Below are 18,930 nucleotides of genomic sequence, written 5' to 3'. Positions count from 1 at the left end.
AACTATAGGGAAATATCTTAATATTGTGATAGGAGGTAGTTTCCTAGACCTTATATCCAAAGCATGAGCAGTGAAAGAAGAAATAGATAAATGGGATCCCCTCAAAACTGAACACTTTAGTGCATTAAAGGACATTGCCAGAAAAGTAAAAAGGCAGCCTACACAATAGGAGGCAATATTTGGAAACCACAGATCAGATAAGGGATTAATATCCAGAATATATAAAGAGATCCTACAACTCAACAACAAAAAGACAAGCAATTCAATTAGAAAATAGGCAAAAGACATGGACAGACACTTTTCTGAAGAGGAAATACAAATGTCTCAAACCATGTGGCTCTTCCCATAAGCAGCCCAAGGTGATCTCTGAAATGGTTCACTATTCACTTGACCCAGAAAACTTCACAAAATCAGGCAAATCAAGAGGTTTAAATCTTCATGTTCACTTTAAGAACATAAGAGAAACTGCTCATGCCATCGGGGGTATGCATATTCAAAAAGCCACCAAGTATCTGAAAGATGTCACTTTACAGAAGCAGTGTGTGCCATTCCATCATTACACAGTGGTGTTTGTAGGTGTGCCCAGGCCAAACAGTGAGGTTGGACACAGGGTCGGTGGCACAATGAGAGTGCTGAATTCTTGTTGCACCTGCTTAAAAATGCAGAGTAATGCTGAACTTAAGGGCCTAGATGTAGATTCTCTGGTCATTGAACACATCCAGGTGGAACTGAAAGCTAGGACATGAATGGGCCTTTGTAAACTGATGTTTATGGTGGCATTATTCATAATTGCCAAGAGATGGAAACAGCCCAAATGTCTATCAACAGAAGAGTGGATAAACAAACTAGTAAAATCATACAATGGAATATTATGCAGCTGTAAGACAGAATAAAGTCATGGAGCATAGAGCAACATGGATGAACCTTGAGGACATTATATTGAGTGAAATTAGCCAGAAACAAAAGGACAAATACTGTATGGTCTCACTAATATGAACTAATATTAATTAGCAAATTTCGAGAGTTAAAGCTGAGAACACAGGTTATCAGAAGATAGAAAGAGGGTAGAAATTGGGCATTTGATGCTGAAGGAGTATAGAGTGTTCAACAAAGGTGATTGTATAGATCCAGAAATGGATAGCACAATGTTGTAAGTACACTGAACAAAGATGATTGTAAGTACAGTTGAAAGAGTAAAGTTAGGGGCATGTATGACACCAGAAGGAAAGACAGAAGATAAAGACTGGGATTGTATAACTAAGTGAAACCTACAGTGGTCAATGATGGTGATTAAATGTACAAATACAAGAATATTTTTACATGAGGGAGAACAAATGAATGTCAACTTTGCAAGGTGCTGAAAATGGGAAGGTATTGGGGAAAAAATACAATCAATGCACACTAGAGTCTATAGTTAACAGTAACATTGTAATATGCTTCCATTAACTGTAACAAAGGCAATATACCAAAGCTAAATGTCTATAACAGAGGGATATAATGGAGGGGTATGGGATTCTCAGTGGTGGTCTGACCTTTTTGCAGTATTTTATTTCATTTTATTTTTATTTTTTCTTTTATTTTTTATTATTCTTATTTTAATTTTTTTGGAGTAATGAATGTGTTCCAGGGCAGATTGTGGTGATAAAAGTATAACTATATGATGATACTGTGAACAATTGATTATACACTGTGGATGATTGTATGGTATATGAATATATCTCAATAAAACTGCAGGGGAAAAATAAACAGAGGGAAACACGTGCTGGAGAAAATGTGGAGAGAGGGATGTACCTAGTCACTGCTGGGGGGAAGTAGAATGGTATAGCCAATCTGGAGGGCAGTGTGGTGGTTCCACAAAAACCTAAGTAATGTGGTTGCCATAAGGTCCTACAACCCCATTATTGGGTATATACTTGGAAGAACTGAGAGCAGGGATACGAATGGACATTTTCACACTGGTGTTTATGGGGGCAGTATTCACAGTTTATAATGGATGGAGGTACTTTAACTGATGAACAGAATGGTGAACTGTGGTGTATAAATACAATAGAATATTGAGTATCTGCAAGAAGGAATGAAGTTGTGAGGCATGCAACTAGGTGAATTGACCTTGAGGACAGAATTTTAAGTGAAATAAGCCAGAAACAAAAAGAAAAACATTATAATGCCTCACTAATATGGACTAACTATAATGTGTAAACTCTGAGAATTGTATCTTAGTGCATAGGTTATCAGGGGAAGGCTTATATTAAAGGTCCCTAGATTATAAGCTCTTACAGCAGCCACACCTACTCCTGAGTTGTAATGGTTATTTCTGAACTCTGAGTTGCTGAGCTCTTTGTATACAACCTGGTCCTTCCTCGGAACTTCAGGTATCTATGTGACACCTGAGATTCAGAGCTAAAGTTTGGCAGTTACGAATGTCAGTATTCCCCCATACAGCAACTGTTAAAAAAAGCTGAAAAAGAGTTCAGACTTCAATTAAGATATGAATGAAGCTGATCTGGTCAGGAAAAAGGCAAATCAGACTAAAGGGTAAAGGATGATATAGAAGGTATTTTAAAACTTAACTTCTATGTGAGACCAAAGGAAGAGATGTTTATTTGGTGCAAAATCTGTATTTCTGAAGCACACTATATAATTAAAATTGTATGGTCAGTTTATTCAAACACCGTAATTACATGGAATGTTGAAAAGGGAACGAGATCTGGTTGGTTTGTACAGCTTAGTGTGAAGCCCCAGTACATCCCAGGGTAATTTGGACCAAGAAAAAAAATGTACTTGCAAAGCCCCCTTTGGGGACTGGGGAAAAATGTGGAAATATTAAACTTACCTGAGGAATTACTGAGATTCTCACAAGTATTGGGGACTACCAATTTAGAAGGCCAAGCCTCTGATCTTGGGGCTTGCTCTTATGAAGCTTCTTACTGCAAAGGAGAGGCTAACCCTAGTTATAATTGTGCCTAAGGGTCACCCCCAGAGAACCTCTTTTGTTGCTCAGATGTGGCCTCTCTCTCTAAGGCAACTCAGCAGGTGGACTTGCTACCTTCCCCCACTACGTGGGACATGACTCCCAGGGATGAGCCTGGACCTGGCATCAAGCGATTGAGAAAGACTTCTTGACCAAAAAGGGGGAAGAGAAATGAAGAAAAATAAAGTTTCAGTGGCTGAGAGATTTCAAATGGAGTAGAGAGGTCATTCTGGAGGTTATTCTTATGCATTTTATAGATATCCCTTTTTAGTTTTTATTGTATTGGAATAACTAGAAGGAAATACCTGAAACTGTTGAACTGCAACCCAGTAGCCTTGATTCTTGAAAAGTATTGTATAACTATATAGCTTACATGGTGTGATTGTGTGATTGAAAACCTTGTGGCTCACTGTCCCTTTATCCAGTATATGGACAGATGAATAGAAAAATGGGGACAAAATTTAAATGAATAATAAGGGAGATGTGGGCATGGGATATTTCAGATAGTCTTCTTTACTTTTATTTTTATTCTTATCTTTATTTTTTGGAGGAACATAAATGTTCAAAAATTGATTGTGATGATGAATGCAGAACTATATGATGGTACTGTGAACAACTGACTTCACACTGTGGATGATTGTATGGTATATGTATATATCTCAATAAAACGGAATTTTTTAAAAAAGAGTAGAGACGAGACAATTAGGATAAGCAAGGCCTGAGATGACGCTAAAGAGAGAGGCAAGAACTGGATCTCAGAGAGCCTTGCTGGCTCTGCTAATAAAATTGGGCTTTACCCTAATGGAAGCAGGAAGGCACTGAAGAGCATTATAAAAGAGAGAGTGGTATTCCTACTATATCCCATGGCACTTTGCTCTTGCCATTAAATGGGAAGCTATCTAAAGAAAAAAATTGTACTCAGTGCCTCACATGGTAACTGACACTAAAAAATAATTTGTCAATTAATGTTTCAAAGAAGAATAAGTATATGAATAAGTGAACCAAATCTGAAGTTCTTGCAATACTCTAATTTTATACTCATTAGCCACCTAAGTATTTATGATCCTTTACTATTAAAGAATATTCCATATTGGATAATTGTCATGCCCTGCCTCATTTCCTCTTGGCCCACACTTTATTCCAGCTGTTGCTGCAGCAAGCAGGTATGCCCAGGTGTAAGGTGAGAGCACCTCACTCTAGCTGCACTACATATCTCTCAGTTTTATCCTAGAACTTCTCTGCTGCTGCTGCGTAAGACAGCTACTTGCAGACCCACTTGGCCATTCCGATGCATGAATATATCTGGGAGGACAACAGAGTGTACCCCACCTAGGGCAACTTTGACCAGTGGGGGTGGGAGCTGATGGATAAGTACTCCTTTATTGCTCAGCATGATTACTCTGAGGTGCATCCTACGGGCCTTTGGTGCCACGTGCACATAATGGTTATCAGCTCATTAAACACCCTTGCATGGGCTTTTCCTCTTTTCCTTTTTCACACTTTCTAGTACCCCATTCCTATTCTTTGGCTAATGTCCCAAAATTAGCTACCTACATGCAAGCCCTTTTCTCATATTCTGCCTTTGGGGAAACCCAGGTTAAGATAAATTTTTGATCCTTTTACTCATTCTCAAAAGTGTCTGTTTTCTTCTTTTTAAGTATTTTTCTATTTCTGCTCTTTATGCCTTAGGTTGACCAATGGCCCATGTGGGTATTATTCAGCTTTATGAAAGACAGTAAGTGATTTTAAAGGGATTGATGCCCCTGCACTCTTTTTTTCCACCTTGTCACATTTCCAATTATTGAATTTTTGGCTGGTCTGTGATTGTGTAGTTCAGGCTCCAAGTTTTTGCATAGCAATTGTTTGACCAGGATGCCCACCTTCAGCTGAGGAATCAAGTCCTGCTTGAGGCTTCTATTTTATAAAATCTCCCCAAAAAGCTTTTAGGTAATTCTCAGTTGATAATTCCACTTTTGACAGTTCCATGCTTCTTCTCCATCTCAGAAGGTTTGCTATAAGCTCATATTAAATGCTGAAATGAAGCCCCAAACCTCATGCATGACTTTCCAAAAGTGAATAAGGATTCAGCAGGATGATAAACTAGAAAATCTGAAGGAAAATGTTCTTTTCTAAGGAATTTTCAGATAGTTTGCTGATGAAGACCATAGCCAAAGGAAAATAGGAAAACTTAGATCTTGACCAATGGTAGTTATTAAGAAAAGATCAGAAAACTTGCAATACTGAAATACTCAGAAGTTGCTGGAATTTTGACAGTCTATAGCTTGTGTGCCAGTTTGGATGTATTATGTCCCCCAAAATGCCATTTTGATGCAATTTTGTGGGGACCAACTTACTAGTGTTGATTAGGTTGGAAACCTTTGAGTGTTTCCATGGAGATGTGACTCAATCAACTGAGGGTAAGACCTCTTATTGGATAATTTCCATGGAGGGGTTACCACACCCATTCAGGGTGGGTCTTAACTAAATCACTGGAGCCATATAAAGGAGCTGACAAACAGAATGAACTCAGTGCAGCTGCAGCCAAGAGAGACACTTTGAAGAACACACAGGAACTGAGAGCTTAGCTGGAATACAACCTGGGATCAGCAGACACCAGCCATGTACCTTCCCAGCTAACAGAGGTTTTCTGGACACCATTGGCCTTCCTTTGGTGACAGTATACTTGTGTTGATGCCTTCATTTGGACACTTTCATGGCCTTCAGACTGTAACTTTGTAATGAAATAAGCCCATTTTATAAAAGCCAATCCATTTCTGGTATTTTGCATAATAGCAGCATTAGCAAACTGGAACAGCTTGTAAATAGTATAGCAAAATCTCATCATTAGATGTGCTGAGCCCTCGATCATGGGACTTGCCCTTATGAAGCTCATTACTGCAAAGGAGAGGCTAAACTTGCATATAATTGTGCCTAAGAGTCTCCCCCTGAGTACCTCTTTGTTGCTTAGATGTGGCTCTCTCTCTCTCTAACTGAGCCATCCCGACAGGAGAACTCGCTGCCCTCCCCCCTACGTTGGATCTGACTCCCAGGGTTGTAAATCTCCCTGGCAACGCAGAATATGACTCCTGGGGATGAATGTGGACCTGGCATCGTGGGACTGAGAGTATCTTCTTGACCAAAAGGGGGATGCAAAATGAGACGAAATAGTTTCAGTGGCTGAGAGATTTCAAATGGAGTCGAGAGGTAACTCTGGTGGGCATTCTTATGCACTATATAGATAACACGTCTTAGGTTTTAATGTATTGGAATAGCTAGAAGTAAATACCTGAAACTACCAAACTCCAACCCAGCAGTCTGGACTCCTGAAGACAATTATATAATAACGTAGATTACAAGGGGTGACAGTGTGATTGTGAAGACCTTGTGGATCACACCCCCTTTATCTAGTGTATGGATGAGTAGAAAAATGGGGATAAAAACTAAAGGACAAATGGGGTGGGATGGGGGGATGATTTGGGTGTTCTTTTTTCGCTTTTATTTTTTATTCTTGTTCTGTTTCTTTCTGATGTAAGGAAAATGTTCAGAGATAGATTGTGGTGATGAACACATAACTATGTTATCATACTGTGGACAGAGGATTGTATACCGTGGATGATTGTATGGTGTGTGAATGTATTTCAATAAAACTGAATTTAATAATAAAAAAAAAATCTCATCATTAGAAACTCCTAAGTTCTTCAGTATGGAAAAAGCTTTCGTGGAGAAAATAGTTAATGAAATCCTTTGAATTAAAAAAAAAAAGTTGAAAAGGCCATCCATATTTGATGAAAAAATATATAAATGGTAGCTCAAGGGATTTACCTAAAATTCTATAGGCTTGGAAAATTGCCACTTCTTGGGTGTTTCCCTGTACAAAGTCTGTACATGACTTAGAGCCAGAGATCTTTGCATTTAATGGCCTCATTGTTTAAATACAAAATTCTATGTCCCTCAATAATCTAAATGATTCAAATACTATTGGAAAAGTTTTGAATTGAAAAATATAGAAAATAATAATCAAGAAAAAAAATTTTCTTAAACCCCAGGTAATTTTCAATCAAGTTATTTTAATTTGTTAAAGCTGCTGAAATGCAGATACCATAAAATGGGTTGGCTTTTACAATGTGGATTTATTAGTTTGCAAGCTTACAGTTCTGAAGCCATGAAAATGTCCAAATCTAGGCATCATCAAGACCCACCTTCTTCCTGAAAACAGGCTGCTAGAGATCCAAGGCTCCCCTGTCACATGGCAAGGCACATGGTCGCAAATGCTAGTCTCTCCCTCTTCCAGGTTTCATTGCTTCCAGCTTCTGGCTTAAATGGCTTTTTCTCTTAGCTTCTGTGTCTTTCTCTCTGTTTCTTTCTCTGAATTTTGTCTTCTTATAAAGGACACCAGCAAGAAGATTAAGACTCAACTGGGACATGCCTCAACTGAAAAAAACTAATCAAAAGTTCCCACCCACAACAGGTTTACACCCACAGGAATGCATTAGCTTTAAGAACACGATCTGGGGTCTATAAAGCCTCCCAACCAACACACAAGGTAACAGGGCTATAGCTGGGAAACCTGTATCTGAAATTCTAGCACATAATGAAGAAAGTAAAGAATCTGAGCATGCAAAATGTTTCAATCCATTGAATTGTAGCAAGGACTGCTTTCTCTGTCAGAAATCCTATGTTTTAAGAACATTCCCAATTGCAGTTTTGTTGGATTAATTGGGTAATAATGAATCATTTTCCTCTGGACAGTCTAGGATTCAGGTGTACTAGGAAGTGATGGTTTGTAGAGTAATGAAGGGAAAGAGATTCCATGTATCATTACAATGTACAGTCAGAACTTCCATCACAATGTTAGTTTAATCTAGTGAAGAGTGAGGGTGAGGAGACTTGACTTAAAATTCTGGTGTTTTTTCTTCAAACCTCAGAGGGATTTTAAAATATCTTATCACTGAATCCCTCTCCCTGGCCACACATTGTATTTTTGGGTGTCAGCACCCATTCCCCCATATACTGGTGATATTCACCAGTCAGGCCCTCTGTTTGATAATCAAGTTTGATTTGTAAATAGATTTGTCATCAACAACAAAATAAAAAAAAGTGTTTCCTGATGCAGTACTTTTCTTGCCTTACTCTTAGAGATCCTTACTTCCCATATTTTCTCAAATATCCCATCTGACATCAAATCTCCCAGCTTCCTAAGACCACTTCTTAAGACCACTCACACTTACTCAATTTAAGCTGTGGTGCCTTTGTATTTTAGGTTATCCTCTACTGTTTTTCTAGGGAAACTAATTTCTGCAAAACCATCTCTTTCACTTAGAAAAGGTGTGGTGAAGAAGGGACTTGCAAATGTCATTTGTGTGCTGCTGAACTTAAGTGGGACCAATCAGAATGACAGAAAGAACATAGACTTTGAAGCTAGGAGATTGGGGCTCATTCTTAACTCTGCACTCACTAGTAAAGTGATCCTTGGGCATATCACTCAGCCTCTTCACGCCCCCATTTCTTTATTCAAATAGGAATTTAAATACCTGCTATGCCCACTTCAAATTGCCACATGCAAATCTGCGCCTATCCTAGAAGCTGTAATATACCACATAATTTTAGTTATGATGATTACATATACATAATAATGTGCCCTTGAACACATGCTGTAGGTCAGCTGCCTTTGCATTATAATCCCTCTTCCCAATATGTAGAATTTCTCTTGTCATGTTTGTTCGCCTGTGACTGGCAAGCAATTACAGTGAGTAATTCCATTTTAGGAGAAGATAATAAAACGTGATATCGTAACTACCCACAGAGCTTCAAAAGTATTTATGTTTCCTCTAATAACCTGGTAGGATGCTGTTAATCTTGACAAAGGCTGTCTGGCAGGTGCTAGGGAACTGAATCTTCATATTCTCCCACTGTTTGCTGATTCTTCCACAGGGAAGACTCCAAGCTATTAAAATGCAATGGCCCTGCTGTATTTTTAATTACATTTAGTTTATTAGAGTCACAATCAGATGCATAACAAATACTGGCAACAGACTTTCCCCTATTACCTGAATGAAGGCCTGGAACATTTCATCATTTACAAAATGGGTCATGGGGAGCCATTCCTTCACCAAGAGAAGTTAAAATAAGTTAAAGGAGTAAGAGAAATGTATCACCTCCAGAGGGACCCAGTTCTTCATTGAAAATTTCCCCTTCAATCCAGTTAACCAAAACTCATCATCATAAACTTCATGTAACTATGTAAATACTTACAGGATAACCATCAGGAAGGAAATTCCAAATCTCTCTCTTCAATATCAAATACGGTCACCATAAAGTAAACCATAAATATGCAATGTATAATATTTCCTTTAGAAGAACTCTGCAGGTTGTAACATATCAATAAACATAATTCTCACAGTTCTGAAGTTAAAATAGGCTGTGTTCCTTGGTTGACCAAATCAATACAGTTCTTTTCAATACTCAGCATTACAAAAGCTGTAATTTCATGCATTATCTGCAAATAGAATTTAAGAATGCCTTCCATTTTATGTATACAGAAATGTATATACCACAGAAGAATAATAATATATTTCCCACGTTTGTCATAAAGTTGTTTTGCAAACCCATTTGTGAACAGAGTCTATATTTTGGGCAAATGGCCATTACCATTAATCACCTGGAGCAGCCGGACCATGGCAGTGTGTGAAATATAGATCATACTTTTTTCCTTTTTTCTTTTTATTTTGAGAGTGGGATTGTGTTATTGTTTCCAAACACTGTGTAGGACTATTGAAACCGTTAGGGCCCAGATGCAAACAGGGCAAATGGTTAAAGAAAGCTTCAGTGAGTGAGCTAGGTAGGGGGGTTGGATTTGAAAGTGTCAAACATTGGGGTTGTCTATTTTTGTTTTGTTTTGCTATATATAAATGCTACACTAGTGAATATCTTGGTTCTTCTTTAATCCCTAGGAACTCATATTTTAAAAATAGAGTCGTTGACCCCCAATAAGTAGAGTGGATTTGCACTTGAAAATGGGAAAAATTTCATTACTTATGAAGGATTTAATTATACTTCCCCACTTTAGAAAAGCAAAAAAAAAAAAAAAAAATTTTGAGCATGATCAGATTTTTGGTCCTCTTATATTTGATTTCTTCTGGATTTTGTAGAAATGTTCTGTTTCAGTTTATTTTGTCTTCTTCCAATCTTTAGGAATAGAATGACAACACATGATAGGAAATTGAGGTAAGTAGAGAAAAATATGCAAAAAAGATATGGAATACAGAATATATTTACCATATATTTTAATCATTCAAAATCAATTAACACATATTCTTTAGGAATCAATTAACTCATTCAACAAATATGTACACAGCATCTACTATGCACCAGGAATTGCTGTAACCACTGGATATACGGTACAGAAGAAAACAGTCCCAGCCCCTGTAAAGCTTACAAATTCATGGAGAAGAAACACAACACAGAATAATTCCATTTTGATGAGTGCTACAAAGGATAAGAAAAGGGACCATGGAAGTGAATAACAGCTTAAGTGGGATGGGCAGGGGTTGAGTTAAGAAGGGATTCAGTGAGAAAATTACATTTAAGAAAAGACCTGAAGGGTAACTAGGGATTGCCCATGTAAAGAGGAATGGCGACTGTTTCAGTTTACTAAAGCTGCTGAAATGCAATATACCAGAAATGGGTTGCCTTTACGAGGGGGATTTATTAGTTTACAAATTTACAGTTCTAAGCCTGTGAAAATATCCACATTAAGGCATCAGCAGGATGATACCATCTCTGAAGAAAGGCTGCTGGCATCTGGGACAGCACTGTCACATGGGAAGGCACACGGCTGGCATCTGCTTCTCCTTCTCTCCCAAGTTTTGTTGCGTTCAGCTTCTGGCTTCAGTGGCCACCTCTCTCAGCTCCTCTGGGGGCTTTTTTTCTCTAAGCTCCCTGGGCATTTTCTGTCTTTTATCCTCTCACAAAGGACTCCAGTAAAAGGATTATGACCCACATTTAATGGGTGAGTCACATCTCAATTGAAATAACCTAACCAACAAGTCCCATCTATAACAGGTCTACATTCACAGGAATGGAGTAAAAGAACATGAACTTTTCTGGAGTACACAGCAACATCAAACCTATACAGTGAGGAAATGGGTTCTTAGAAGACCGATCAGCCTGTGTGAAAGCCTTGAGAGGATAAAGAGCAAGGCCTCTTGAGGTGCTAGAAGAAAGCTCGTATCTACAGTTTAGGGTTAGGTGACCTCGGATGAGACAGAAGTAGGCAGTGGCCCAGACCACATAAGGCTTTATCGGTCACTTTATGGATTATGGTCTTTGTAAGGACAATGGAAATTCACTGAAGGGCTTCAAGTAGGGGTGGTGGTGGTGATTAGATTTTATAAGGATTACTCTGGCCTCATTATCAGTAAGAGAGGGAGGCCAGAGTGGCTACATGGATTCTGTTAATGAAGAACAGCAAAAGCCTCCAATTTTACAAGTGTCAGGGGATGAATTCACAGATTATTTATAAGCTTTGATACTATAACTTCCCAAGTTTTCTCTCACCTGTGCAAAGTAATGGTGCAAAGGATGTTAGGCAAGAAGAGTTAAGTGCACAGAATAGAACTATATTAATGGGACTAACACATAAGACTTAGTGGTTGTTTGAACATGAGGGGTGAAAGAGTGGGAAAAGTCAAGAATATTCCAGATTTCACAGTAAAGGTCTAAATGCCTTTTGGTGACTCCTGAACAAGAGCTGGTTTGAGGTAATTAGTGTGCTTTGCCTTGTAAATAGTTCAAGGAAAATAAAAGGCATTCCCCAGCCCTCACAGGAATTAGTTAAATCTCTGAATCTATATTCTACAAAGAAAAAGGAGACAACTTAAGTAGCAAATGCTACAAAATACTGATTTTCATGTACATGATAATCCTTGAAAATAAAGAGAATCAATATGGCCTGAATTTATCAGAAAAGGAACATTATGGAAATCATGTCATCTGAGCTGTGCCTTGATGAATTGTGGGTTTGGGAATGGAAGGTTGAGTGAAGGGAAGTAGGTAGCTAAGCTTAATTGAAGTATTGACTATTGAAGGAAAAGTGAGCAGACTTGGCAGATTCTGGATGGACTTCAAAGCCAGAAACAGGGGCTTGGACTTGATGTAGTAGTTGTTAGGGAATGACTGTAGCAGGTAATTAGATGTTACTACTGATGATAGTGATAGGCTACATTGAAAGGCAGAGAAAGGAGCCAGTATGGCTGTGACAGGATTCCAGTCATAAATCTACATAGCTCTGGACAATGGAAATGTTAGTGGAAATGAACAGGAAGTGTGTTATTTTTAAAATTTTTATTGTGAAATATTTCAAATAAGAAGATAAGAATGCAGAATAAAATAGTGAGCATACATACACTCACCACCCAGTTTTGTGAAATCTTACTGTTTTATTTGCTTCAGAAAACTTTTTTCTAAGAATTTTCAAAGAACTCACATAATATCCCATGTGCCTTTCTCAAGAATTAACTAATATTATGAATTGAGTATCAATTTCATGCATCTATCTATATTTCTATTTAGATGTAAACATAATTTAATGTTTTGTTGGTTCTTATATTTTACATAAATGGCAGAAAGCCATATTTATTTCCAGGTAACATACTCTTTTCACTCAACACTATATATCTGACAATTAGCCTGTCAATAGATGTTTGTTCTCTTTATGATTTTACATTACAACTGTAATGTAATTTAATTTACATTCTTAGTTGATAGGCATCTAGGATTTTCAGTGTTGGCTATTAAAACAATGCCACAATAAATCTTCTTGTATCTCCTTATACATAATTCCTTATGTACTTTCTTTAGGTATGTATCTAGAAATAGAATTTGATGGTAGAATGGTAAGAGCATCTTCATATTTATTAGCTATTGTTAACTTATAGTTAAATTTTGCTAAATCTTTTTGTACATAATGAGATGATTTGTGTTTTATCTTTTAATCTATGATTATGGGTATTATAATAATAAATTTTATGATAATTACAATCTTTACATTTCTATTAAAACATGAAAGATACCATATTTTTATTTACTGCATAATTAATTCAGTAATATGTAAGTAGAAATTTCGCATCTATATGAAAAATCATCTATAATGTGTTTTTTCTCACTGTCTGCCCAGTTTTGGCATCAAAGTTATAGTATTCTTGTAAATGAGTTTTGATAGCTTTACCTCTTTTTTATTCTCTGAACTGTTTAAGTATAAAATAGGAGCTTTTATAAAAATTGCTTACAAAACTATCTGTGCCTGATGTCATGGGGAATGGAGGAAAGAATGTTTAATTGTTAACATGTACATTTCTTTTGTGGCTATTGGTTCATTTACATTTTCAATTTTCTTTTTGAGTCATTTTTTGAGAGCTAAATTTTTTTACTAGAGAATTACTCATATCTTCTAGGACCTCGCATGCACCAGCATAAATTGTACATGATCATCTCTTAGGGTTGATTGCATCTCTTCTGTTTCTATAGTTAAAGCCTCTCTTTCAATCTCAATATTGCTTATTCATGACTTTCAACTTTTTCTTAATCAGTCTTGCTAGAGATGTGTCATAAAAGACTCAGCTTTTAGTTTTAGATTTATTAAGGTTCTACTTCATTCCTTTGTTTTCTTATCATAGTATTAATTTTTGGCCTTAATACTATTCTTTTCTTCTTTTTACTTTCTTTAGGATTACATTTTATTTACGCATGTCAAAATTTAATCTACTTATTGTTCCTCTTTATTTTTCTTACTTTAAAATTTTATATTAATTAAATTACCAAATTTATTTTCTCTACATTTAATTTTCTTACTAGTTTTTTTAAAGTAAGTACTTATAAGGCTATCAATTTTTATCCAAGTGCCACTCTGCTCTATCTCTTTAATCTAGGTATGTAATATCCATTGACATTCTGCTTTAAATGTTATATAAATTTCAGTAATATTTCTTTATTTAATCATTGAGTTTATTTACAAGGGTGAATGTTTTCTAAATGGAGATTTGCTTACATTTTATGTTCATTTCTTAAACTATAAATCAATTAAATTTTGCATTGTGGTCAAAAATACCATCCTGATTATGTAGATTCTTTGAATTTCTTGTGCAGCACATTAGATCCATCAAAGATGTGAATAGAAGGAAAAAGGGGTAGAGAACATTGGCATGAAAATAGCTGAAATAACAGTCTCTATGTTTGCACTGGATAGTAAGGAAAAGGAGGACATGATATTCCAGATATACAGGAAACAAGAATGTAAAAGACTAAAGAGAGTGGGAGGTACTCAGACAGCAGGAATAACAAAGGCAAACCACACATGAAAGAAAGCTTAAAGATGGGAAGCAGATTTAGAGATGCAAGATGAAGAAGTTGGAGAAGGAATTTGCAAAGCAAGAACAAGAATCTTGCTACAGGAACTAAGTGGACAGATCTGCAATGCAGTATGCAGTTGTTGAGCGTGTGGATCAAAAGCTGACATGGACAAACTTGTTTGGCTTTTAAAATAAAGGTTGTGTTTAAATACAAAAAAACCTATTAGGATGTCTGCCGAGTTTTGAGTTTTGTGGTTAGACTGAAAGAGCAACACGGTATTTTGCTTATTTTTCATACCCAAATTACTTCCACAAGACTTTGAAGTAGTGTAAGGAACTTTAGGATCAGTATTATGCTTATTCTCGACGAAAAATGATAATATTCTTAAATTGTTCTTGGAAAAAGAGTTTGCGGAGAGTAAGGAAATTTAAAAGTGTGCATGTGTGTCCCTACGTGTACACTTATTTTTGAAGAAAATATTTGCATTACACTTGAGAGGAATTATAATAAACCAAAGAATTTTTTCTGCAAACATAAAACTGCTAAATCAAATGAGATGCTTCCATTGCTACTAAAGTGAGCTTATCAAAGAATGGTGGTGACAGAGAAAAATATTTAGTACATTTCCAAATTATTACCTTGTACAAACCATTTAAAACTAATCAATTATTTTAATTAAACACTCAGTTCTCATTTAAATCATGAGTTTTCTTAAGCAAATGCAGTTTTGCTCTGCAGGATTCTTTTTTTTAAATTTTGCCCAACCACTGTTTCTCTGACAGGTTTGCATTCAACTGGTATTTTTTTATAATAGCAAAAGTTATAATGGCATAACTCCCTTCATGCACTGAGAAAATTATTATTTTTCAAGACAGAAAAAATAGGATTCTGGCTCATAAATTTATCACTATTTTTATTTTCTTAACCATATCTGAGATTTGTGTGTATATATATACTTATGTATGTTTGAGCTATGCTTGAACATTTTGCATTGATCCATTGCTCAAGAAGATCACATTATATAATCTGAACAAAACAGACTAACACCTGTCAGGGTGATGGTAATGGTCTTCAGCTTAATAGCAGAATAAACAAGAAGATATCATAAAAAGCACCTGACAACTCCCTTGCATAGAGAGTAATTGTATTGACTCTGAAAAGACTGGACTCCATTCCTGACCAAAACCCTGACATTCTCCTTGTCGTTGGGCAAGTCAAATAGTTTTCTGTACTCACAACATATTGGCATCTTCTTAATACAGCATACAGTTATACCAGTAAAAATAGTTTTGCCACTTTTATAATTTAATTTTTCATTGGGCACATTTAAAATGGTGGATCATGTGATATGAAGTGCTTTTCTTATCCTCTAATAGTTCTTTCACTGAAACTCATTTACCTTATAATCTCTGTGACAGCGCCCAAAATCATGTACACATAGGACGTGATAAATAACATATTCCTTTAATTGGATAATATTTAGTAAAATTAATTTTGAAAATTATAGTTCCAAGAGAGCAGGGATTTTTGTCTGCTTTATTTACTGATGTAAATGTACTGATTTGGGCCTTTTATTTACATATCTAAGCTAAAATGCAAAACCTTGCATCACAAATGGTAGAATAATGGCAAGGTAGGTGCCGAAGAGATATTTGTTGATGAATTATTGAATGAAAGACAGCTAAGTTGCTGTTGCTAATTTGTTATTCCTCTCAGATCCATGACCATTACTCAAAGTTTATACTTTGAATGTGATTAAGTGGTATCTCAAAAAATACATTAAATTTCTCTAAAACCTCAGCTACTAAACAGTAATATAACTGTAGCTTATGTGTGTTTGACACCATGAAAATTTGTCAGGCTTATGCCATGAGGGTGAAAGTGTATCATTATTTACTGCACAGGGGAAAGACTGTCCTCTCATACTCTGTAAGACTATGTCCAGCATCATAGTTTGCCATAATGATAAGAATTCTTGTTAGTCTCCATCTAGCCAGTGATTCCTTGGGTAAAGCAGGGAATACTTTAAATAGTGAATCTCTAAGCATCTAGCCAAAGGCAAGCACAGAAAATGTGTTAATTCACTATGAAACCTGACCTACATTTACTGTGCTTAAATATGTAAAGTGAAGATACTGACTTATATGGAATTTTGCAACATATAAAAAAAGTCCACTTAACTGTTTCAGAGATAATGCAATTTTAGGGGCCTTAATTTACATACTTAAGCAAAAATGTAAAAAATTATATTACTAAATTAAAACATAAAAATTTTGAAATAGAGAAGGAATCATATATACTTAGTGTTTACCATGTGCATAGTAGTCTGCACCTATGAGAGCGAGAAAGCAAGAGAGAGACAACATGTAAGTGTGTTTCCCAAGGGGCTGGGTTCAAACAGTTTTACTCTTCCCACTCCATCTAATTTAATGGAGTAAGCATTCAGAGATGGAACGAACATTATACCTGATCATTAACAAACATTGCCACTGACTGAGAGTGCTTGAGAATTATATGCATTTCTGATGTTTATTTACTCATTCAAAGGTTCAAACATTTTGTAAAGGGCATACATAGCAGAACCTTGGAAAAGAACTCAGAGAAATCATAATTTTAAAGAAACTTTAGAGGATAAATTGAAATTCAATGACAACAAAGAAGTTTGAGGGAAGAGAACAGTTGGAAATGAGAAGAGCAAAACCTAATCAAATACAAGTTCCAGATGTGAGTAATCAACACACTGTAATCAGCATGGAATGACATTGTATAGGAAATGTGTTGCAACTCCCAGCATCAGTGGGTCTGGATCTTCTTCTCTTAGAGCACACAACTCCTTTCATCTGATACTAATATCTTTTTAATAGCCAAAGAAGATGGTTCTAGGGGCTTAGTCTTTTCAATAACTATCCATAAGTACTGGACACAGAGTCAGATTACACCTTCTGAGCCCTCTAGTTAGTCATAAATAGCTAAATGTTGTCCTTTTAAGATTTTGACATTTGGACTCATTTTTCACTGTGCCTGAATGAAAATTTTCATTGTGACATCACTGAATAAATACATTTGAATAATTAAGTAATGCTATTGACAAATATCAATTGCTTAAAGTAAATAACTCTTGCTCAAAACGAGACTTTAAGCAAGGGAATTTAAGATTTTACTTATACTCCCTCAGTGCAACTGTGGAAAAGTCACTGTAGGCTTGACAAAATTTGCTTAACCTCATCATTAACATCAAAGAGCGTATAATTACATAATAGGGCCAGGAGATCAAGGACCCAGTTTCCTGAGGCTCCACATAACATCCTGTGAAGCAGCAATTCCACTTATAACAACATAGCTTAAGAAAATAATCATCAAAGCAGGCAGTCTTATGGATGAATAATAATTCCAATGCTGTTTATGGTAGAAAAAAAACGGAAACAAAATTAATTTCCTCTGACCTCCAAAAATGTGATAAAATAAGTTGTTATGTCTCCACATTATGAATGCAGTCACTAAAACAATGTTTTCAAAAATAGTTACCAGACGGGCAGGCAAGATGGCGGCATAGAGAGGAGTGGAAGCTAAGCAGTCCCCCTGGAACAACTACAAAAAACCAGAAACAACTAGTAAATAATCCAGAATAACTGCGGGGGGACAAACGAGACCATCCACTCATCATACACCAACCTGAATTGGGAGGAATGCCCAAGAACACAGCATAAAATCTGTAAGTAAAACCTGGGGAACCAGGTCGTGAGACCCCCTCCCCCATAGCCCGAGCTACGGAGCCTCGTGGTGCCAGAGAGAAGCTCTCTCCCAGCAAGCGAATACAGCTCAGCTGAGCTCCAACTGGGGTTTTAAGTAGCGAGTGTGAACTGCTCACTACAGGTATGCAGCCCCAAAAAACAGACAGAGGCTTTGGGTGACGACTGACCTGGGAGAGCCGGAGGGTCGCCTTGACTTGGTCTGAAGGGGACTATCTGTTTCTTTTTCGGCTCAGTGGAGAAAGCCCCAGTCATTTTCAGTTTCCAGGGCTGTGACTCGGGGAAGGGCGGAGACACCACAAGCAGAGAGGGAGACCATTGAAATGCTAATGTCCTCCACCTGGGGGCTCTGTCTTCTCTAGAAGGAAAGGGGTGGGGCCCTTTCCATTCAGAACCAGACCCCAGAGCCTGGGGGAACACGGCCATACCTCCTCACAACAGTCAAGAATTATAGGCTAACAGGCGTCACCTGCTGGGCAGAAAAGCACAGTGACCCGAGGCATCAAAGGGTGGAGCAATTTTCTAAGACACACCCGCAGGGAAACCAGATACTGAATATTTCTTCCCTCTGTTCTGGTCTGGGAAAACCTGATTTGGATAAACAAGGAAACCATGACTAGACAACAGAAAATTACAACCTACACTAAGAAAAACAAAGTTATGGCCCAGTCAAAGGAACAAACGTACACTTCAACTGAGATACAGGAATTTAAACAACTAATGCTAAATCAATTCAAAAAGTTTAGAGAAGATATTGCAAAAGAGATAGAGGCTGTAAAGGAAGCACTGGACCTGTATACGGCAGAAATCAAAAGTTCAAAAAACCTACTGGTAGAATCTATGGAAATGAAAGGCACAACACAA

This window comes from Choloepus didactylus, chromosome 9 (assembly GCF_015220235.1).
Source record: "Choloepus didactylus isolate mChoDid1 chromosome 9, mChoDid1.pri, whole genome shotgun sequence".
In the NCBI taxonomy this organism is placed as follows: domain Eukaryota; kingdom Metazoa; phylum Chordata; class Mammalia; order Pilosa; family Megalonychidae; genus Choloepus; species Choloepus didactylus.
The sequence above is the reverse complement of the archived record's forward strand: the minus strand, read 5'-3'. Positions refer to the sequence as shown.